Source organism: Pinus tabuliformis, chromosome 7 (genome assembly GCF_031772625.1).
Source record: "Pinus tabuliformis cultivar Carrire ecotype Pingquan chromosome 7, CPIR1, whole genome shotgun sequence".
In the NCBI taxonomy this organism is placed as follows: domain Eukaryota; kingdom Viridiplantae; phylum Streptophyta; class Pinopsida; order Pinales; family Pinaceae; genus Pinus; species Pinus tabuliformis.
Genome location: NC_142293.1, coordinates 834017465 through 834042642, shown reverse-complemented (window position 1 = coordinate 834042642; position 25178 = coordinate 834017465). Strand labels below are relative to the sequence as shown.

General features: G+C 41.2%; 1 protein-coding gene across 5 annotated transcripts in view; it reads right to left on the bottom strand.

The window, feature by feature from the left end:
• Window positions 1–24935, bottom strand: part of LOC149250201 (uncharacterized) — a 300458-nt gene extending 275523 nt beyond the window's left edge. For 2 of the 5 annotated variants that reach the window (XM_089458948.1, XM_089458952.1), the window contains exons 1-2: window positions 24785–24933; window positions 24596–24659 (exon numbers count right to left, since the gene is read on the bottom strand). The gene's annotated coding sequence lies outside the window, so the exon portion shown is untranslated. Of the gene's footprint in view, window positions 1–24595; window positions 24660–24765 lie in introns of all 5 variants that reach the window. The other 3 variants (XM_089458949.1, XM_089458951.1, XM_089458950.1) reach the window with 2 other exon arrangements.
• Window positions 24936–25178: the final 243 nt, after the last annotated feature.

Below are 25178 nucleotides of genomic sequence, written 5' to 3'. Positions count from 1 at the left end.
GGAGCCTTTATTCTTGCAAACTATGTGTGCATGGGATTCTAATTTTCTTGGTTTGGTTCACCTTGAATTGATTAGAAAAATATTTTTAAACTAATGGGGTTGTCTCTTCGGATATGTTGCTACACCATCCAAAATTCCTAAGTAGTTCTCTTGGAAATTAAAAGTCACTCTCCAATCTAGGTGTCACAGTTTTTTGTTTTCTTTTCCCTAAGCTCTTTGTTGGTTCTTTAAAGCAAGTCATGGATTTGGATTTGTGGCTATATTGACTTGTTGGGTCTCAATATTCCTTTTTGGATTAGCTCTTTATATCTGCACTAACATCCATGGATTATAGAGAATTGCAAGAAATTATGAGGATTCTTCAATTGCATGAAGAAATTATCCAAAGCACTAGAACCTCTATATTTTATATTACATCTAAAGTTCATAATAGTGAATAGCAGTTAATTTGTTAATTTTAGGTATGTTCTATGTTGAGAGAAATTTACTTCAATTTTTCACATTAACTCAATATCAATTCTAGATTAGCAATCACATTTAGCATGGTATTAAAATGCAGATAGAACATAAACATAAATCACAGAAAACAAGCCAAGACAAGAGGCACAAGATGTGGCGCCAGCCAGGGACAAACCCCAATGTGGGCAAACCCTTGATCAATTCTTCTTATGTTCTTCAATAGTTCAGTAGAGAGAGAGATAGTATACATCAGAAGTCAACATTTTGACTTGTCACAATAAGAGCAGAGATCTTCAATAAGAAGATAACACATGAGGTAGTTGATCTGAACTCAAGTGAAGGCATTTTGCTTCAACTGATTCTCCAAGGTGATTCCATCACCATGCTACACTCATCACTGTGTTGCACCTCATCATCATGTTGCACCCGTCACTGTGTTGCACCCAGTCAATGAGCTGCTCTCATCACTGTGTTGCTCCCATCACAGAGCTGCACCCAATCATTACAATGTTGCATCATCACTGCCATGCTGCACTAGGTTGTACCCTTCATAGCACTATGTTGCACCCATCATACTCTCCATGCATACTGCAATACATCATGTTGCACCCATCATACTATGTTGCATTATTCCCATGGAACAACCTTAGCTGCTTGCTATGGCTTGCAGCCTAGCAAAGCAGCTGGCTGTAGCAATCTATTCTTCCAACAAGTCTCATTCATGCAGTGATCCATTCAACCTTCAAACAACAACCCCATAGCTTCTCTTCATTGGATACTTATGCTTAGCATATCATACCAAAACGTAACCATGTTGTCACCTACAGCAAGTGGCTAGATGACTGTGTAAGACTTCTTTCAGGACAACAACCAATTGCTTTCCTCCTGAAAACAACGAGTAAGAGCTACCTCCTCAACTGCGGATTGAGGCCTCTAATGACTGCGTCCTAGTGCACATTTACATGTTGTTGTTTGGAGCCACCTTGAGTTGCCTATAGCACCCTCCTTAACTGCGGCTTAGTTCCCTTCATGGACTATGTATTGATTGTGTCTAGGGCACCAGCTTGTGACACATAATACTACGGTTAGGGCATACTTGAACCGTCTTCCTTTTCACTGCGTTTAGGGGTAGTTAAGGGCTCCTCTGCCCAACGTGAAAGGATCCTACATCATGCTACATATAACCTTCATTTTAGGGCAACATAAAGGCTTCTAGTGACTGTTAGCTCTGCTACATAATTCGGTATTTGCTGGGTCAAAGACACCGTGGCCATGTGATTTTTGCAAAAAGGGAGCTCGCAGTAGTTCATTTTATCCTTCACCCTTCATTTGCTTTATACTCTTATAACTCCCACTACCCTGTTGTTCTCCGTTTTGCCTCCAAAACCCTGTAAACCCCTTTTCAGCCAAGCCCCTAAGCGCTGAAGTTTAACCCATATAACCTCGCCTTCGCAAAAAAGCGCTACCCGCAGCTTTCCCCTGTCACATCAACCCCGCTATCCCTGTTTTACACCCACATTTAGCATAAAAGCTGTGTTTCCTTAGCTCCCGGGTGTTTTAGTTTAAACGTTATAAAACCCCGATAACCCGACCAAACGCTTTCACAAGCCCTATTCACATCACATCAGCTGTAAGCACGTGCATGTAATCTCCGCATCGTCCGATCAACTCCCGCCATGATCAGACGGCATTCGCGCCTCCCGCTCCTATAAACCGCACGCACGATAACCCGCAGGGAGAGCGGTTTGTTCCCTATCACATCCGCCACACGTCACAATTGTATTGGATCGCTCCTCCGTGTACGTTTACCGCCCATCCCCGTAAGCGGTGCGGGGAAACCACTTACCGCCGTCCCCGCCGATTAAATCCCGCGCAGCTCCTGCTCCCGATAGCCGTCGGATCTGCACGACCATGATCCGACGGCCCACATTTGTCTCCGCCCGTTTTCCGCGATAACTCCCTCCGATTCAATCTCCATCGTCCATCTGCAGGATCCGACAGTTTTTGTTTATTCCCGTCCTGCCCATGCATCCTCCATGTTGTTTTCGTGCCTCTGACCTGTATCATTCACCCGAAGGATGAAGCGATTAGCTACCAAGTACTCTGCACAGTTAATACTTCAACTACTGCATTCAAGAGTAGTATAGCCGAAGAAGGAAAGGACAACCTCGAGTAGTTAAAGCATTTATCAGGCATGGAATTTCATCCATAGTTCACTCTAGTTGCCCAAGAAGGACAACAGAGTACCAGAGAATGTCAAATTCACTCATTTGAAACAGCAGATTGCAGCAGAGACCCATATCAAACAGTTAATGTGGTTGGTGGTCCATTATGACCCCTCCACGCATAGGATAGCAGATATTTTTGTAAACAAACTCTATATATACCCAAAAACAAGATGTAATGAGGGTTGATGGATATTGTTTTGATGTAAGGTTCAACTTCTGGAGACTGTAACTATTGTGATACCTGCAGCATCTGGTCTTCATTTTCAGCCAATGCAAGCTTCTATTGTTGTTAATTGCTCACTTTCCACTTCTTCTTTGTTCCAGGCTGTGCCTGTTATGCATTTTTCATGTGCTCTTGATGTTTAGCATTAGAGGGGCTGTCATCCCACCTCTATGTTAGAATATAGTATGTATCATTGAATTTGTATACAGGTTTATGTTATTTTAATGCCAGGGAGCTGTCATCCTGTCTGTGCATTAGGAAATAGATTTGCAGACCTCTTTACTGGTTGCAGCCGGCCATCACAGGGTCCTGTGCATTTGCTGGTGTGGTCAGTATTCTCCATGTTCACTTATTCCTCAAACTGTGAGTAATTGGTGGTCTAAAGCCTTGTAGTCTGGGGGTGTTCACCCATGTCTGGGGTTAAGCATAGTAGAAGTGGTTATCTGGCTTGAATATGCATCATTCCTTCCATTCATCCACCTATTTCCAACATTTTTGTTGAGTTTGTAATGTTCCCAAGCATCTCTGAGATACAACCTATGAGAGTTTCTTGGGGTGATAACATTAATTGGCGCCGTTGCCAAGGGGAGGAGATTGAAGCTCAGCTTCCCTAGGAGAACGACACAGTTCCAAGCTTTGATGATAAACAAGGTTTGGGCACATATTCTGGTTGTAATCATCTATCTGGAAACTCCATTGGAGGAAAACCAACATTTGGCGACTCCATATTGAAGTTCTAGCTCAGTTTGTGAGACATACTCGAAGAAATCCTCAGAAATCACCAGTTGAACCAGTGCTTGACCCTGAGAGGACTGTCAAATCGAAGAAAGCATCACAGAAAGGGGCATCAGGATCAGGTAAGCCTAAGAAATCTCATGCATCTCTGAAAGATAAAGTTATAGCTGAAGATATACAGTTTGAAGATTTAGAGCCCAGCACTGTTAATAAGGAAATTCCTTCAGAGATTAATACAGCCCCTTGTCCATCTAGTTCCCCTTTGAATCTCAGTCCAAAGAAAGCTTCCCATACAGTCCAAAACATCCCTTTGTCTCTGCCATCCATCACATTACTTCCTACTGTTCAATCTACTAGTATCTTTCCACATATCCCAATCATGGCAGGCCAACAAGCACCCACGAAGATAGAAAGAGATGTTGCTACTAGATATGGACCCTTGGTCTTGCCTGTTCCTTTGAATCCTATGCCTATGGAAGAATATCAGAAATACATGCCTAAGTTCACTGGCACAGAGGGAGTAACAGCTGAAGAACACCTTGAAGCTTTTTATAGTTATGCTGATAACTTAGATATAAGTGAAAACGATGTGTGGATGAGAGTTTTTGTCCAAAGCCTTGATGGAGAGGCCAGAAAGTGGTTCGGAGAGCTAGCTCCTAGATCTATTGTTGATATTGAAGCCTTAGATGATGCATTTTTGAAGCACTGGGGAGATAAAAAAGACTTATTGTATTACCACACTGAGTTTGGTAACCTGAAGAGGGAAAATGGGGAATCATTACCTGAGTTCAATAAAAGATTCAATCGTATGTATAGTAAGATACCAGCTGAGGTAAAGCCTACCCCCACCTCTGCCAAACTCACTTATGCCAATGCTTTTGACTCTGATTTCTGCCTACTATTAAGAGAAAGAAGATGTGCCACTCTAGCTGATATGCAGGATGCAGCCCTAGAAGTAGAGTCTAATATCATGGCTGTAGAAAAGCTCAAAAGCCAAGCTGACAGAATGAGGCAGAGAGGTCAGGCTTCTACTTCCTCTGCATCATCTTCAAAGCCTAAATTAGATAAAATGACTAAGATGATAGAGTCATTGACTGTTGAAATATCTAAGCTGAAGGTTGAGCAGAATTTAGGAAAGACAAGGCAACAGAACGCATTTGCCCCTAGAAATCAGAATCCTTTCAAAAGAGCAAATGAACAGTTGCAAATCATTCAGAGGGGTAAAGAGCCAAATGAAGAACGGAAAGTTAAAGCTCCTTTCCAGAATGTAGTCATGGAGGAGGCACAGTTTGAAGATGAGGATAAAATTCACTGCATGGAAGATAAAGGCAGCGCTGCATTTTTTACATTGGCTACTTATGAAGAATCTTTGCTGCAGGAACAAGACAGTCAAGGGTGGGACAGAGAGGTTGTTCTACAAACTGGTGAACAGCGAAGATACAATCTGAGGTCAAATGCAAAAAATGTCAAGGAGAATACTGCCCAAAGAGCTGCTGTCCAAACAGAGTCAAAGAATATCAGACAGAGAAGACCAGCAGCTGACCCAGTCATCCTCAAAGCTCCAGTTCAAGAGGTAAGAGGTACTGATAAGTTACCTTCCTCTTTCAGCTTAGAGTCAGAAGTTCAGAAATTGAAAATATATGTGCCTCTGGTAGAGTTGGTAAAGAGTGAAGTATTTAGAAAGCCTATCCTTGAGGCCCTTGAGCTGGAAACCACACAAACCTCCACTGACTCTGTCAATTTGCAAGATGACAAGCCTGCCATTGTGCTCAGCCCCATGATTGAACCTGCTGATAATAATTCTCCATCTTTTTATGTCTCCTTGACCATTCATGACAAAATCCTCCACAATTGCCTGCTAGACACAGGGGCCAGCCATAATTTGATGCCTAAAGCTGTCATGGAAGAGTTAGGCCTTGACATCACCAGACCATATCATGATTTGTTCTCTTTTGATTCAAGAAAGGTGAAATGCCTAGGATTAATCAAAGACCTAGCCATTACCCTAACTCAGCTACCCATGAAGAGTATGATAATGGATATTGTGGTAGCAGATGTCCCTCCCAAGTTTGGCATGCTGCTGTCTAGGGGATGGATTAAGAGACTAGGTGGGACATTATAGAATGATCTATCTTATGCTATTGTCCCGGTATTTGGAGGAGAAAGCGGGAGATTGTATAGAGAAGCACAGTGGGCATACATCATCAGTGATGAGAAGAATCCTACTAATCATCCCATATATGCTGTGGGCACTGATTTTGGAGCATGTATTCTCCAAATAGAAGAATCCCAGAAGGCCTTTTTGCAGAGCAGGAAACCAACAGTTCAGGCCAAAGAAGAGCAAGGATGTCAGGTTTGGGAGATGTTCTTTGATGGAGCATGGTCCAAGGAGACTGCAAGAGCAGGGATGGTGCTGATATCTCCACAACAAAAAAGCACGCATCTGTCTTTTAAGCTGGCTTTTCAAGTCACCAACAATATAGTAGAATATCAGGCTCTGCTGTTGGGCCTTAATGCAGCAAAAGACAGAGGAATCAAGAATCTGAAGGTGTTTGGAGATGCTGATTTGATCATTCAGCAAGTTAATAAAACATTTCAGGCAAAGCACCCAAGGCTGAAAGCATACAGAGATGAGGTATGGAGAATCAGAGATTCTTTTGATTATTTTTGTATTTCATATATCCCTAGAGCCAAAAATCAGCTTGCTGATTCCCTTGCTATGTCTGCTAATCTATTTATCTCTCCCATGCCTCCCAGACTGGTTTATGAAGTCCAAATGAAGTACAGACCATCCTTGCCTGACAATGTCCACCATTGGAAAGTTTTTGATGATGATGAGGAATTGAATAGGTTTCTGCAAGTCATTGATGAGTTTTCCAAAATGCAAATTGACCAAGAAAATGAAGCCTTGAGAGAAACCCCCCAATCCCAGCTTAGAGAAAAAATTGGTAAAAATAGCATTGTCCAGCTTCCGACAATCATATTCCTAATGGTTTAATTCCCTTAGAAAGACTGTTTGACCAGAATGATGTGCCTTACAAGGCTGCCCAAAAAGAAGATCAATATGTAGTCTATAAGCATGATATAGGAAGTCCAAGTCAGCCTAGACATGTAAATTTGTCCACTCATCTGTCTGCTGACCAGAGTGCTGAATATTGCAATTTAATGAAGCAATTTGTTGATGTGTTTGCCTGGGAGTATAGTGACCTGAAAACATATGATAAAAAGATTATTCAGCATAAAATCCCTTTAGAGAAAGATACCATTCTTTTTAAACAGAAGCTAGGACCAATAAATCCTATGCTTCTTCCTCTGATTGAAAAGGAAATTAAAAAGCTTCTGGCTGCCAAAATCATAGTTCCTTTTAGATATTCCAAATGGGTAGCCAACCTAGTTGTGGTGAGGAAGAAAAGTGGAGAAATCAAATTGTGCGTTGATTTCAGAAACTTAAACAAATGCTCTAAGAAAGACAACTATCCTCTACCCAAGATGGAGCATTTGCTGCAGAAGGTCTCAGGAGCCAAAGTGATGTCTTTCCTGGATGGATTTTCAGGGTTTAATCAGATTGTTGTGCATCCAGATGGCCAAGAGAAGACTGCATTTACCACTCCTTATGGCACTTTTATGTATGCCAAGATGTCTTTTGGGTTGATGAATGTTGGAGCTACCTTTCAGAGAGTTATGGATATAGCATTTGTAGGAGAGAAGGATAAATTTGTCCTTATCTACCTTGATGACATAACAGTATACTCCAGCAGCCATCAAAATCATTTGCAGCATTTGAAAAAAGTGTTTCTGAAGCGTAGAAGTTTTGGGATTTCAGTCAATCCTAAAAAATCACAATTTGCTTTAGAAGAAGGCAAGCTGTTAGGACATGTTGTTTCTGTTGTAGGTGTTCAAATTGACCCGGAAAGAGTAAAAGCAATACAAACTTTGTATGTCCCAAGATCAAAGAAGGTTATCTAATCCCTTTTCGGCAAAATTAATTTTGTAAGGAGGTTTATACCAAATTTTGCAGAACTAGTGAAGCATGTTACCTCCATGTTGAAGAAAGGGTCAGAGGTCAGATGGATGGATGCAACAAGAGGATCTTTTGAGTCCATTAAAAAAGCTACTATGGAGGCTCCCACTTTAATAAGTCCAGATTACAGCAAGAAGTTCCATATATTTTCATTCGCCTCTGAAGACACCATTGTAGCAGTTTTATTGCAAGCAGATGAAGAAGGCTCAAAGCATCAGGTGGCTTTTTCCAGCAAAAACTTGAGGGATGCTGAGCTGAGATATGACATTATTGAAAAACAAGTATATGCTCTTATCAAATCCTTGAAAGCTTTCAGAGTGTATATTCTACATTCCAAGATAATTGCATAAGTACCTTCTGCTGCAATAAAAGATGTTTTGACACAACCTAATGCTGATGGAAGAAGGGTTAAATGGATTGCAAAATTGATTGAATTTAATATAGAACTGAAGCCCACCAAGCTGATCAGAGATCAGGGTCTTGCCAAGTTGTTAGCTGAAGAAAATTGTAGATCATTGGATATAGATTTCCTATGCACAATTACAGAAATTGGTCACACAGAAGAAGAGGAAGCAGCTGAATCAGAAAGAAAGCAGTTAGTGGCCGAGAATCTAGCTTCTTGTGATTGTTATTCTACAATAATTAATTGTTTGTTGAAGCTAGAAATCCCTCCAAGCTCTACTCAAAGTCAAGCCAGAACTATTAAGCTTAGGGCAGCAAAATATTGTGTCTATGAAAATCTGCTCTATTGGAGGGATCCATCTAGAATGCTTTTGAGGTGTCTGGACAAAGAACAGTCAATAGAAGTCATGCAGCAATTTCATTCCCGCATGTGTGGAGGGCACCATTATTGGAAGACTACAACCCACAAGATCCTCAAAGCTGGGTATTACTGGCCCTCCTTATTTTCTGATGTATTTTTATTTGTTAAATCTTGTGACAGGTGCCAAAGATTTGAAGGAAAGCAATAATTGAAGTCCCTGCCCCTAAAACCAATACATGCAAAAGGACCTTTTCAGCAATGGGGTTTGGATTCATCATTGGAGAGATCAATCCACATTCCAGTGGTCAGCACAGATGGATATTAGTAGCCACTGATTATTTCACTATGTGGATTGAAGCAGTTCCTACCAGAAAGGCTGATCATAATGTGGTCATGAAGTTTTTGACAGAGAATATCTTCAGCAGATTTGGTTGTCCACATAAATTAGTCACAGACAATGCAGCAGCCTTCAGGGCAAAAGAATTGGTGGAAATGTGTGATTCAATGGGTATTAAACTGGTTCATTCCACCTCATATTATCCTCAAGGAAATGGTCTGGCAGAATCCTCTAATAAAAGCTTGATAAGGATAATTAAGAAGTTGTTAGAGGACAATAAAAAGAATTGGGATTCTAAGCTCAAGTATGCACTGTGGGCTGACAGAGTGACCATTAAGAAATCCACAGGGAATTCTCCTTTCAAGCTGGTATATGGCACTGAAGCTGTATTCCCAATTCAGTTAACTCTCCCTATGGCAAAATTCCTTCAAAAAGAGCAAAACGAGGAGGAATACATGGCAAAGAGGATCACTGATTTAGTAGAGGTACATCAGATTAGAGAACAACTGGTTGAAAAGGCTGCAGCACATCAGAAAGAGATCAAGGATGCTTTTGACAGGAAGACAAAATCAGACAATTTTCAAGTTGGAGACTTGGTTTTGAAGTGGGATGCGCTAAAAGAGAAGAAAGGCAACCATGGGAAGTTTGATGCTTTCTGGACATGCCCTTTTATTATTTCACATATTCAAAGGAACAACACCTTCATACTGAAAAGTATGGGAGGATAAGCAGTTTTTGATGGCCCAGCTAATGGGCGTTTTCTGAAAATTTATGTGATTTAAGGTCTTTTGGCCTTAAAGTTGTAAATATTTTGTTTTATCAGTTTTAGTATAGGTTCGGTCAAACTCCATGCCCAAGGGAACACTAGAAGAGTTTCTTGGGGTGATAACATTAATTAGCGTCGTTGTCGTTTCTAGGAATTTTGCTAATTTGTTTTCATCAGGAAGGCAATGATCTACAGGTTCTTGAGACCTCACATGGAGGATCTCATCCCCAGAAGGAGCCAGTGTTAGCTTTGTTACATAATTCGGTATTTGCTAGGTCAAAGACACCGTAGCCGTGTGATTTTTGCAAAAAGGGAGCTCGCAGCAGTTCATTTTATCCTTCCCCCTTCATTTGCTTTATACCCTTATAACTCTCGCTACCTTGTTTTTCTTCGTTTTGCCTCCAAAACCCTGTAAACCCCTTTTCAGCGAAGACCCCAAGCGTTGAATTTTAACCCATATAACCTCGCCTTCACAAAAAAGCACTACCCGCGGCTTTCCCTTATCACAACAACCGCGCTCTCCCTGTTTTACACCCACATGTAGCATAAAAGTCGTGTTTCCTTAGCTCCCGGGTGTTTTAGTTTAAACGTTATAAAACCCCAATAACCCGACCAAATGCTTTCACAAGCCCTATTCACATCACATCAGCTGTAAGCACGTGCATGTAAGCTCTGCGCCATCCGATCAACCCCCGCCGCGATCGGACGGCATTCGCACCTCCCGCTCCCATAAACCGCATGCACGATAACCCGCAAGGAGAGCAGTTTGTTCCCTATCACATCTGCCACGCGTCACAATTGTATTGGATCGCTCCTCTGTGTATGTTTACCGCCCATTCCCGTAAGCAGTGCGGAGAAACCACTTACCGCCGTCCCCGCCGATTAAATCCCGCGCAGCTCCCGCTCCCGATAGCCGTCGGATCTGCCCGACCACGATCCGACGACCCACATTTGTCTCCGCCCGTTTTCCCCGATAGCTCCCTCCAATTCAATCTCCGCCATCCATCTGCAGGATCTGACGGCTGTTGTTTATTCCCGTCCCGCCCATGCATCCTCCATGTTGTTTTCGTGCCTCTGACCTGTATCATTCACCCGAAGGATGAAGCGATCAGCTACCAAGTACTCTGCGCAGTTAATACTTCAACTACTGCATTCAAGAGCAGTATAGCCGAAGAAGGAAAGGACAGCCTCGAGCAGTTAAAGCATTTATCAGGCATGGAATTTCATCCATAGTTCACTCCAGCTGCCCAAGAAGGACAACAAAGTACCAAAGAATGTCAAATTCACTCATTTGAAATAGTAGATTGCAGCAAAGACCCATCTTAGATAGTTAATGTGGTTGGTGGTCCATTATGACCCCTCCACGCATAGGATAGCAGATATTTTTGTAAACAAACTCTATATATACCCAAAAACAAGATGTAATGAGGGTTGATGGATATTGTTTTGATGTAAGGTTCAACTTCTGGAGACTGTAACTACTATGATACCTGTAGCGTCTGGTCTTCATTTTCAGCTAATGCAAGCTTCTTTTGTTGTTAATTGCTCACTTTCCACTTCTTCTTTGTTCCAAGCTATGCCTGTTATGCATTTTTCATGTGCTCTTGATGTTTAGCATTAGAGGGGCTGTCATCCCGCCTCTATGTTAGAATATAGTATGTATCATTGAATTTGTATACAGGTTTCTGTTATTTTAATGCCAAAGGGTTGTCATCCTGTCTGTGCATTAGGAAATAGATTTGCAGACCTCTTTACTGGTTGCAGCCGACCATCACAGGGTCCTGTGCATCTGCTCGTGTGGTTAGTATTCTCCATGTTCACTTATTCCTCAAACTGTGAGTAATTGGTGGCCTAAAGCCTTGTAGTCTGGGGGTGTTCACCCATGTCTGGGGTTAAGCATAGTAGAAGTGGTTATCTGGCTTGAATATGCATCATTCCTTCCATTCATCCACCTATTTCCAACATTTTTGTTGAGTTTGTAATGTTCCCGAGCATCTCTGAGATACAACCTAGGAGAGTTTCTTGGGGTGATAATAGTTACTACGGTTTAGATAACATCTCCTTGTTGCGTATACAGGTCCCCTCTGCTGCATAAACTCCCTTTAGACCTGCGGCTAGGGCATAACATGATCCTCATATCTCAGTGTCTAGAAGTCTTTACTTAGGACTGAATTCCTTGTTGTGATATCACCTTCTTCCCTGACTGCGTTAGGGCTTCTGCTTTCATGGTTGCGTGTTAGTTAGGGCATCATTAGGCCATCGACTAGGGCTTCTTCATGGCAGCGTTTAGCCTTCTCCATGACAGCGTAGAGCCTTCTCCATGATTACACTAAGCGTTCTTCCATGGCTGCATTAGGCTTCTCCATAAGGGCAGCATAGAGCCTACTCTCCCATGACTGCATCTCTTCTTAGGGTAGTGTAGTCTCTTAGGATCTTTCCTCCCATCAAAACCCAAAGACAAGTGGAGAGAAAGAGATCACAAGAAAAGTGTGTGTCCAAATGACTAGAAAGCCACCTCTTTTTATACTAAAACGTGGAGGATAAGTGGGGGCAATTTGATTGTTGGTCGACCTTGACGAATTGTCCCATAACACAAATAAATTCATATCTCCATGAATAATTGTCGGAATCAGATGATCTTTAGATCAATCCTACACCTCTCAATGAGAGGAATCCAAGAAAAATATCAGTTGCCATAAATAAGATGACCCAAGTGGAGTTTGGCCTTAGTTGCCAATTTTAACACTCCCTATCAACTAGGGAAGGGAGAACTCCATCTGCTAATCCATCTGCCAGACTGTACTATCTCTCCCATCAATGCCATGCACTGCTCTTCACTACTTTTCTTTGCTCTGCTCTGCTCTGCTAAACTATGAAAAAGAAGAAGTGATCGAGAATGTATCATACCATCCTCTACTGACCCGAAGTCGGTCCCATATAAAAGAGAGTGTCTCATACCACTCTTACTGACCCGAAATCAGTTCCAATAAAGAGAGTGTGCCATACCACTCTTACAGATCTGAAATCAGTTCCAAACAATGAGAGTGTATCATACCACTCTTACTGATCTGAAATTAGTTCCAAAAGAGAGTGAGTTATATCACTCTTACTTACCCGAAGTCAATTCCAATTGATCCTAGATCAATATCATCCTAGTATAGGGAGTACAGTAGTAACACGATGCGTCCATCGGTACTACTATGGTCCCTATCCTCATTTCCCTATTCATTGGCCAAATGAGAGGTACTTCCCATGAGTCCCAGACTACATGGGTAGGATGTCCTAGCGAGAGAAGGATGAACCACTCCTCCTGCCTACATGTCGCTAGGGGTATCCCAGGGGAACGTTGAACGACTCACCCTATACACAACAAATCACTAGGGGAAGGCTAAGCCACTCACCCTATGTTAGGAAAATTAAATCAAATTTGGTATTAGAAAACAAACATGGCATTGGTGCAATAAAACTATGAGGAGTAGGAAGATCAATTTGTCACAGGGGTTTACAACATTGAAAGAATTTTTCGGCAGTTATTTTTTGGGGTTTTGATTTGGAAGTTGGAATTTGGGAGGACCGCTGCAAACGAACTAACATTTGAAGACTAGTTGGAGGGTGCATCCAACTTCAATCCCTGGAAGGAGATAAATCCATTAGTGCTAATGGAGAATGGGATCTGGGAATTTGCGGAACATACTCCCACTACTCATATTGATGCTACACAACTACACATCCATAGTCAAGAGTATGTGAATGTCAGGATAATCATCATGGATGCGATGAAGGGACATGTGATCCCTCATCTTTCCAGGAAGAACACTGCCAGATAAATATGGGAGGCTCCAACTAAGTTATATTACAGTGACAATACCAACAAAAAGATGGTGTTGAAGGAGAAGTTGAGAAACACCAAGATGTCCAAGTCAGATATAGTTGCCACATATCTCCCCAAGATTAGACATCCAAGATGAGTTGGCTACAATTGGGGAGGTCGTGAAAAAACTAGAATTGGTGAGGATAACCCTCAATGGGTGTTCCAAGCACTGGGAAACCTTTGTCAAAGGGATCATAAAACATGAGCATCTACCAGACTGGGAGCGGTTATGGGATGACTTCATATAGGAGGAGATTTGAGAGGAGTCTCTTCATGGGAGCCACTCTAAGGGTGACAATGAGAACCTTGTGCTTACCAACCACACAAGGAAGGGCAAGGGGAAGGCCAAGAAGACCCAAGAGGAAAGAGTACCTTACTGTTCGAGAATCTACTAGGGCAGCTATTAAAACCAATTCTCCTTATCCTTAATAATTGCTTGTGACTTTTAATTAACTTATTATTGTTCTTTATTAGATTATTTTCATCAAACAATTATCAAGACTATAAACCATGGAGATCATAGACACGAGAATTAGGATTCATGCCAAGGAAAAAACCCTCTAAGGGGAAAACCCAATAAGAATCTCTTATCTTCTTATAGAATCAGTTTAAATGAGAAATCCAAGACCCAAAGACCAAAGTCAACCTCCTCCAAGCACCAAGTCAGCCCTCCAATAAGATCTCTTCCAAACAAGACAAAAGTCTCCTCAAGTCAACATAGTCAAACTCTTCCAAAGATAGTCAAACCTTAGACTTCAACCCCTACAACAGACGTTTCGGCCTCTTTGCAATAGAATTTCAGACCTACAATTATGTTTGCAACTTCGACCTCCTGCAATCCTGAAATTTTCGCACGTGTGAAATCTTTTAGGGCATATTTTCTTCGTTTTGACCTTTCCTTTTTTTTCTCCTTGGTCTTTTGACTTCTTCCTTGTCTTCTTTGTTGATTTTCCATCCTTCTTTTTAAAAAGATCGAACTGCAGAAGTGTGTCCAAATGAATTGAACTCATGTCCTTTATATACCCTTCACATGTGGTCGAATAGGCCTCTCCTATGTTGACTTATGCTTGGAGGTCATCAGACTTTCTAGACTCAAAAGTAAATTCTTTTACGTTTAAAACTTGCCCAAATGGATCTTATATACATGAAAAATACTATTTTGGCTCATGGCATATATTTCATGACTTGACAAACCCTAAGAGCATGAAATGCGTGCTTGACCTAGATGACCATTTAAAAGAAGCATGAAACCCATGCTTGAAAATAATATTTTTCTTTCTTCTTTTGCTCGTTACATAAGATATACATAATGACATAAGTACAATGACAATTATGAAGACCAAAACTAGCTACATTTTCCAGCACTTAGGAGCTGGAGAAAAGGACATAGGCAAAGTGAAATGCTTACATGTCCCAAGTTTGGCCACTACGCAGGCTAATGTTTGAACAAGAAGAAGGGCAAGGGGAAGTCACAAGTTGTATTGGCAGGCTCACAAGTTAATGTGTTTGCTAACAGGTTCAAGAAAGAGTTATCATTGGTGACATGTCTTTCTGGCACCATTAGCAAAGGTGCCTGGTTCATGGACAATAGAGCATCTCATCATATGACAATATTACAAGAGTTATTTTCCAGCCTGAGAGAGGATGATCTAGATCTTACTATGGAGCTTGGCAAAAAAGCCAAGTGCGTAGTGGAGGGAGTTGGAACTATATAATTTCAACTAGAGTTAGGTGAACCCATGGAGGTTACAGATGTTTGATATGTTATGGCTTACATATGAACCTTTTTGTAGTCTCAACCATGGAGGACAAGGGATATGAAGTTCTTTTTTGAGATGGACAAGTGATTTTTAGGATGAGATCTTCCACTTCAAGTACAAGATAAGTCATTGGGAGGATAGAGGATGATATGTATATGCTAAGGGGTCAACCAGGGAAGGCCTAGGTTCATAAAAATGATAACCTGTGCGAGCTTTGGCATGGGAGGATGGCACATTTGCATCACAAGGGTTTGTCTATATTGCGGGAGATTGTCACTAGTCTTCCTTTGTTTAGCATGGAGTAACATGGTGTTTTCAAAGGGTGTGCTTTCAGAAAGTATGCCAAGATTGCTTTCCCAAGCAATGATTCTAGGTCCAAGGGGTTGTTAGATCTAGTACATTCAGACATGTGTTGTTCTATGTTATATGGGTCCTTGATTGGGTACAACTATTATGTTAACTTTATTAATGTTTGTTTCAAGAGGACTTAGATCTACTTCATGAAGACCAAGCATGAGGTCTTTGTTAGGTCTCAAGAGTTTAAAGCTCTCGTGGAAAACCAAATTGGGAGGAAGTTCAACGTCCTTAGATTGGACAATGGGAGTGAATATGCATCTAAGAGATCAAGGACTTTTGTAGGGAAGCAAGCATTAAGAAAGAGTTGACAGTTCCTTACAACCCGTAACACAATGGGGTTGTTGAGAGGAAAAAAAGGGCCATTTCCAAGGGTGTTGAAGCCATGATCCTTCATCAAGATTTGCCCATGTTCTTCTGGCAGAGGTGGGTAATACAACAGTCTACATTTAGAACATGAGTCCTCACAAGGTCTTGGGGGATAAGTCTCTTGAGGAGGTGCTGACAGGGGTGAATCCAGAAGTGGGACTTTTTGTATCTTCTAGTATCTAGTGTATATCCATGTACCATCAAAGGAGGGGAGAAAGTTGGAGCCCTCAGGACACAAGGGCATTTTTTTTTGTTACAATGAGACTCACAAGGCATACAAGGTGTACATTTCATCACAAGAGGAAATTATGGTGAGCAGGGATGTGAGATTTGAGGAGCATAAAGCCTTAAGAAAGTCAAATGATACCCTACTAGTAGTGGAATGTGATTGGTAGCGAGAGGCTCCAAAGGTTGAGGAGAAGCCAACAATACCGACAATAGGTGCTTAGTCTTGAGATCAAGAGGAGGAGCACGAAGCACCTTCTAACTCTGTCAAGAGGAGGCCAAGGTGGCTAGAGTAAACTCTTTGGGATGTTGAGGAGCATGTGGAGGATCCTAAGAAGATGTTCACAGAGAGCAAACTACCACATAATTTTTCCAACTACATGGATCTTATAGTGACATCAGTGATTCTTAGCTTTCTAGCTTTGAGAAGACAACAAACCAGTGAGTTTAGAGGGATGCCATGATGGAAGAGTATTCTTCCATTATGAAGAATGATGTATGGGATATTGTAAATAAGCGAATAGGAAAATCAGTAGCCACTTCAAGATGGATCTACAAGATCAAGCATGTTGCAAATGGTAGCATCAACAACTATAAGGTTAGGTTCATGGTGAGAGGGTTTTCCCATAAGGAGGGAGTGAATTATGAGGAGTCATTTGCTCTAGTCACCAGATACACTTCTATTATGGTTGTTATTTCTATTTCCTTAGATATGGGGTGGAGGATACATCAGATGGATATGGAGACAATATTCCTTAATGGAGTGATTGAGAAGGAGGTGTATATGAGCAGCCACAAGGTTTTGAGATGCAAGGGAGAGATTCTCATGTATGTTGGTTGAAAAAGGATTTATATGGTCTCAAGTAGGCACCTAGGGCATCGTACTCGAGGATTGATGGGTATCTGTTATGCATGAGCTTCACCAAGAGTGAGGTAGATCCCAACTTGTACTAGATACTAGTTGGTGACGATCCACTCATTTTGGTAATTCATGTGGATGACCTCTTTCTTACAAGGGCGAAGAAGTTCATAAAGATGCGCAAGAGAGAACTAGCCATAGAGTTTGAGATGAAGGACATTGACATGATACCACTACCTTTTGGGTGTAGCAATAGATAAGTAAGACCTTCCTTGGATAAGGGAAGTATGTAGTTGAAATCCTGAAGGGATTCGAGGTGGTGGATTGTAGGCCCGTGTCAACACCCATGATTACCAACTTGAGGAAGTTGAATGCTTCTAATTCACAGTTGGTGGATCGCACATTGTACAGTTAGTTGATAGTTTCTTTAACGTATCTAGTCAACACTATGCTAGATATGCTTTGTTGTGAACACACTGAGCCAATTTATGGTGGAGTCGAGGAGGGTTCATTGGGTGGCAACGAAATATGTGCTTAGATATCTTCGAGGTATAGTGGAGTATGGACTCAGGTATGTCAAGAGAGGTGAAGTGCAGTAAGTCGACGATATAGACTTGAACTAGGCTGGGATTGTAATTGTCACACCCCCAAAGTTTCCCTCGAGTTAAGGTGCATTGAGGCCTTTGGATGTGCAACACCAACGTGGTTCCTCGTAATGGATTGACCAACTTACAACTACTTACACCTGGACTACGCCTCTATCACTTGCACTTCTGTCATGAATTAGATATATTATGTTTGTGGAATTAACATGCAATCTTAACCCAAGTACAATGCCCATTACTTCACTTCACTTATACAATCATCCACATGTCTAAATATGTTGCAATATAATGTCATAATATAATGTCACAAAGCTACATAAACATCAATGTACAATGTGCACTAGATTATACAAGTAACAAGACAACCTCACTGGTTCTCGTCTTCACTTTGTAAACTTACAATGTTACAATATCCACAGATTTCAGCCTTCGCTTACTTTTATGTACAACAAACCCCCACTCATGACATAACCTTCTTGGCTTTCTTGCATGGTCTACATAGTGCAAAATGCGCCAAATGCGCCACTCATGGTCATGCCATAATTATCTCGGCCAAATCGCATGATGTCTTCATCGTGCACCCTCAAGGCTCGATCATGCCATTGTCTCGCCCTGCCCATACGATTGTCTTACCTTGCACTACTCGTAAGAGTCTGTCATGCACCCTCGAGGCACGGTGACTGTCTCGCCCTGCCCACATGAATATCTCACCTTGAACGACTCATACGAAACCCAACGCGCTCGGAACACCCTCGCCTAAACTCGTTCAAACAGTTAGCTTGCACAAATGGGTGAGCTCATTCATTCTAGTTGTATGTCTTGACTCGGTCTCAGTTGCCTTCCCATTCTGCTCCATTCGTTGGTTGTTCAATTCATACCTCCAATTGTTCCAACTCTCGTTCTACTTATATGCCTCATGTAGTCGTGCAGAAGGGTGTGTCAATTCTGTTGGGCTTGCCAATCTTTTCACTTTGTCTCACTTGGGCCGACTCGTTCCACGTGTGCCTAAGACAAATGTCCCACTTGTGCACCCATCTCGCACACCGTCGCCTGGTTGCCCATCTTCCACATCCTTGCCCGGTTGCTCATCTTGCACTCCCTCGTACAGTCACCCATCTTGGTGGTCACACCTTGCCCATCTCATGCGCCTTGCTTGAGGCCACATCTCATTCAATTTTGAGCAAAACTCCACTTTGTTGCAAGATGTGACAAAGTCTTAATGAAACCCCAAAACGTCGCTTCCAACATCACAAATGTTGCGATGTTGTTCCACCTCCACAATTCAACTCATCTCATCCTAATATGACTCAGGCACACGTCCCTAAGGATCTTACATCCTCCCCCACTCTAAAGATGTTATCATCCTCGACAACGAACATCTTTGACAATCCATCCATCACTAAAGATTACAAGAAGATTGTCCTCTGCATCTTAAACAACCTCCTCATCACATTGTCTCATCAACAACAATAATAAGGAAGAATCTCGTCTACCGACATTCATCCCATGCAATTCCATGAATACCTACGTAAGAATGTCATGTGTTGGATCACCTTGTGTCATTGACTAATCAAGTAGCTAATTTGATTGTAGCACCAACTCTACAAGTGTTGCACAATAACTCACGCACTTGAACATATACACTCACCATCACATTCTCATGTGGACGAATCTCATCCTCATCTTGTTCTTGCTCATCATCGGGATGTACCCTACATGGCACCTCCTGCATCTCTGGACTCACCACCCTAAGCAACTGATAGTGGTCCCATCTTCATGGGCTCAATGAGAATATGAAGAGGAGTAGCCTCTTAGACTACCTCTCCACACTCTAGATCATCCATCTCTCCTCACTAAAGATGTACTCCTCGATCCTAGAAACAGTGCACCTATGCCCGGTATGAACCCTCCATATATGTCTACAATGAATCTCAATAAAGGGGGATACTCAACATATCTACCATCATTAAATGTAGAAGTCTCAACATCAAGCTTCTCGCACTCAACCATGGAAGTTTTAGTGTCAACCATCTGAAGTCCCTTTGAAATCCTCAGAATCCCATCTACCAAGTCAACCATCATCCTCGAATGCTACGTGAGTATGGACTCCATATGATCCAAACTCTCACAACTCTCACCATTCAACTATCCTCCCTCCATGCAGATAGTTGTCATCCTAGGTCCATCTACCATTGCCCTAACAGTCGAAACAACCATCGGTTCTTCTCCTGAAAGAACGAACAGTCTACCTCATATGAGGTGTTGGTACAACTCTATATCCAACCATAAACTCGATGCCCAATACAATCTCATAGTCATCCATCTTGATAATCATGAAGTCAAGCTTCCTTTTACAACTACTAATTTGTATTATAACACCACTGACTTCTCCAAGAACTCTCATGCCCTCAGAATTCACTACTTCGAAAGATGCACGGATTGGAATAATCTACAAGTCAAATCTCCTAGCCACATCTTCCCTCATAAGGTTGCGTGTAGCCTCGTTATCTATCACAACCATCGATTGACTCCCATTCACATCAATCTTCACATAATGCAACTTAGTCTGCTCCAAATCATGTTTTTGAGTAGCCTCATTCAAAGAAGGTGCACCCAAAACCTACATCACCCCCACAGACGGTAAGAACTCTTCCTTGCTCTCTCTTCCTTCTCAGCATGAGTATAATTGCCACTTTCTTCTTCAACAAACAATTCTTTGCCATGTGATCTTCTCTGCATAACCAACATGAAAGAGACTTCCTCTCCTTCTTATCATTCTGCTTCGATTCATCCTCTTTCAAATATTTCCCTTTCTCCTTGTCTGACTTCTTCTTATTCTCGTCATGCTCCTTCCCTTTTGGTTTTCCTACTACATAGAGATTCAAAATCTTGTCTGCAGCAATGATAACTTCTTCAAGAGTCTACACATTATGTCTCCACTTTCGTCTGAGCCCAAGGTTGTAGACCTATCAAGAAATTAAACAACTTGTCCTTCTCAGCCATATTTGAAATCTCCAACATAAGACTTGAACACTCCCAAATGTAATCCTATACACTTCATGTCTGCCTCAAAAACTTCAAATTGCTCCTTGCATCCCAAGTCTAATCTTGCCGTCCAAATTGAGAATACAACGCTTCCTTCAACTTCGGCAATGTGGTAAGGTCATCTTGCATTTGATGCGAGGCAACCTATTCTACCCTTCTTCTCCACCATAGCTTCACATTCCTTGTTAAGAATGAGGTAACAACCTTTACCTTGACCTCATCAAAGTACTTTCCCAGTTGATCCAAGTATTGCTCTACATACCAATATAAATTTCCAAGTACTTTCATACTTCTTGCACCATCAGACAATTCCTGCTCTTTCACCTTCACCCTTACGGAAGCACCAGACAAACTCTCCCTGATTGCTTTCCTTAACATTGCAATCGTCTCTGTCTACACTTCCATAGCTAAAGTAAGACTCTCAGTGTTTTGTTCCAACCGACTCAATCTATCAAAGGCATCTTCTTCACCTTGGTCCTTCTCAACAACTCTAAAAATCCTTTCAAATTCATACATCCCTTTGGTGTATACTTTGTTCATGGACTTCACTTCTTCTTGGGTTTCTGAATCTCCCTCAGATGGCATCTTCTAAGAAACCCAATTACTCTTCTAATACAACCAACTTCTCACCCAATTTCTATTGAGTGACCTCCAATCATTGAAATTTCCATTGTCAAATCTAATTTGATACTAATTGTCACGCCCTGAGAGTGTCCCTCGAGTAAAGGTGCATTGATGCCTCTGGATGTGCGGCACCGATGTGGTTCATCATAATGGCTTCACTAACTTACAACTGCTTACACCCGGACTACACCTCTAGCACTTACACTTCTGTCACGAGTTAGATATATTATATTTATGAAATTAACATGCAATCTTAACCCAACTACAATGCCCAATTACTTCACTTCACTTATACAATCATTCACATGTATAAATATGCTACAATATAATGTCAAAAAACTACATAAACATCAATGTACAATGTGCACCAAATTATACAAGTACAAGGGCAACCTCACTGGTTCTCATCTTCACAATATAATCTTCAACAATCTTACAATGTTACAACATCCACAGATTTCAGCCTTCACTTACTTTCATGTACAACAAACCCAACTCATGCTACGACCCTCCTAGCTTGCTTGCACAACCTACAGGGTCCAAAACATGCCAAACGTGCCACTCATGGTCATGCCACAACTATCTTGGGTAACCCACACAATGTCTTTGTCGTGTGCCTTCATGCACCGTCAAGGCTTGGTTGTGCCACAATCTTGCCTTGCTCGCACGACTATGTTCCCCTGCATGACTTGTACAAGTTCATCATGCGACTTCGTGAGCCCTCAAGGCAAGGTCATGAGATAGTCTCGCCCTGCCCGCATTACTATCTCCCCCCTGCATGAGTCATACGAAACCCAACACACATAGAACACCCCCACCCAAACTCATTCCAACAGTCAACTTGCACTATCTTGTCTGTCTTGACTCACTCTTAGTTTCCTTCCCATTTTGTTCCATTCATTGGTTGTTCAGTTCATGCCTCCAATTGTTCCAAATCTCGTTCTACTTATGTTTCATGAAATCATGCAAAGGGGCACACCATTCCAACCAATGTGTCAGTTCAATTGGGCCAACCTCGCATGACCCCATTCTGATGACCATTCCACTTCATCACACTCAGATCGACTCATTCCATGTGTGCCTGAGTTGACCATTCCAGTCGTGCGCTTATCTCACACGCCCTCGCCCGATCACCCGTCTTACTCATCTTAGTCCATTCCGTGCATAACTCCAATTTGTAGTAAGATGTGACAAAGTCTTAATGAAACCCCAAAACATCACTTCCAACGTCGCAAATGTTTGTGATGTCATTCCACCTCCACAACTCAGTACGCCTCCTCCTAAGATGACTTAGATGCACATCCCTAAGGGTCTTACAACAATGGACAGGAAGATCACCTTGGTGTTGTTTTAGTTTACGATTAGTAGTGATCTCATGGTTCATTGGGAAGCAATCTTCTATGGTACTTAGTTCAACAAAGGAAACATATATGGAAACTAGTTTGGCAAGTTGTGAGGCCATTTGGTTTTGCAAAATACTCCATAGGGTTGTTTGGTCACAAGTTGGATCCAAAAGTAATTCACTACAACAATCAAAGTTGCATCAAGCTCTCACAGAATCCAGTGTTTTATGATAGGTCCAAGCATATAGAGATCGGATATCATTTCATCGAAGACAAAGTCTATAGGGGAGTTGTGAAGCTCAAGTATATCTCCACAAATGAGCAAGTGGCATGCATTCTCACCAAGCCCCTAGTGAGGGATACGCTTGTGTTTTATAGAGATAAGTTTTGGGTGGTGCAAAACACACACCTTCCTTGCTAGGAGGTAGTGTTGATGTTTATAGCTCAGACAAGTGCTTTTGCATAGGCTAGGTGTCAAGCATATAAAAGATGTTCAAAATCCTCTTTAGGTGTTTGCTGACAAGGAGTAAGTGATTAATATGATTTATTTCCTAAATGATTAATTCAAAGGTGCCAAAAACCCTACAACATTTCAATGGAGAAAAAAAAAGTTGAAAATCACCAAAGAAAAAAAGGTCAAATTACTATTTAACTTATGCCTAGCAAAACAATAACAAACAAGGATGACAAGGTGGTTGTCTCATTAGGATGTTATTCCCTCCAATCGGTTTCAAATCCCACGAGGGAGCACCATGGCCTGTCATAGTAAGGTTGGAAGTCTGGGATCCCAGCTCCAATTTTTGGTGGTCTCAGACCATCTTAGACCTAGGTTGAACTATAAGTTTTTAATATATGTGGTTTATAAATTGTTGCATATAGTTCCCCATCAACCATTTTTTATTTTAAAATTAAATAACAAAATAAAATAATCAACCAATATTTTAACCTTTTTCTAAAAAAAACATTATTAAAATTCAATAAACAAACAAAATCTAATGTAAAATATATACTAAAATCAATAAAATAGAATGTTAAAAATAATGATATCATGTCAAAACCATTAAAAAATCTCCTTCCACTCTCCACAAAGAAATTCACCATCACAACACAACAAAATTGCAATTACTAAATTTGATCATAATTGTAGTGTTTCCCTCCCACAATCTTTCAAAAGCAAAGAGAAAAAAAGGATCGGGGGCAAATTAAAACAAAAGAAAAAATAATAATAACCCTTCCTTTTGGCATCCTAACACTCCAATTTGACCCGCTCACACCATCACAGAAATCTTTTTTGCTAATGGAGTTGCCTAACCGTTTTTCTAACCTTAGGTACCGCGTTGAAGAGCATGAACAGCGTGTCCCACGCGTGTACGCGAAGCTAGAACGAAGTATTCCCTATTTCAAGTCCGCATCCCACGTCTGTACGGAAGCCAGAAGAAGTATTCCGCTACTTCAAGTCAGTATCCGACGTGTGTACGCGAAGCAAGAAAGGCCCTAGTTAGACTAGGTCACATTTTCCCTGGATTTTTTTGGAAATCCTGGTTACAGAGATCAAGTTTTAGGATTTTGGATTCTAAAGATGCTCAATCCATTTCAAACACTTACAGCATCATATTTCTCGAAAAAAAATCACCAAATTCTAAGAGAATTTCACCGCAAAAAATAGTATTCCGCTGCTTAAGTCCGTATCCCACGCGTGTACGCGAAGACAGAAAGTAGTATTCCGCTACTTGTACAGACCTTAACGTGGCCCAAAAATCGCGTACTGAGATTATAGTTTGAAGCAAAGCCCACACTATTTCAATAATTTGCAGAGTTTCAGCGTTCACTGCCACCTACTAAAATCTCCTTTCCCCTTTTGATTTTGCTTCCAATCTACGTTTAATTTTTACTTGCTTCATCACTAAAAGAAAAAATCGGTTCTTATAATCTACCTGTACATTGAGACCTTCAAGAAATAAAAAATTGGCTGTATAACGAAAAAGGAGGTTCTTAAAGCGGCTCATACCTGAATATAGAAAAACCGTAGGAGTCGACGCGGATTCGCTGCAGCGTTCCCCTTTATCGATTTCCTGTCAAATGTTTACAGGGGCAGAAAAATGTCAGATCTCGGAAATCAAATCCACAAGCGCGTTATTACATCTGCAATAAAATCCATAGGTAATCGCGATACTGAACTGAACCAAGATTTCCTCACTTCTTTTGCAGATTTGTATAATTTGCAGGTTGCAAGTTGCCTCAAGGGCTGGAAGATCCCTGTGCCCGCTTGCCTGTGAGTATTGGGTATCCAAAAGAAAAGAAATTGCCGGCAATGGTTTGCCATAAATTGAGGTCCTTTCCCAATTGAATAAACATATTTTTTAAATGAGAGACCTATGGTGTGTAAACATATTTTTTGAATAAACATATTTTTTAGATGAGAGCTTATTTAATTTTTTTTCAAATATTTATCACTTATCTTAAATTGAAATCCATTGAGCAGGCACACATAAAGATCAAGTCTATAGTTAAGATAAATCTAAGCTGAATCCATAATGTATTTTTCTGAGCTTTTCATCATAACAAATAACATTAGTTACACAACATTATGA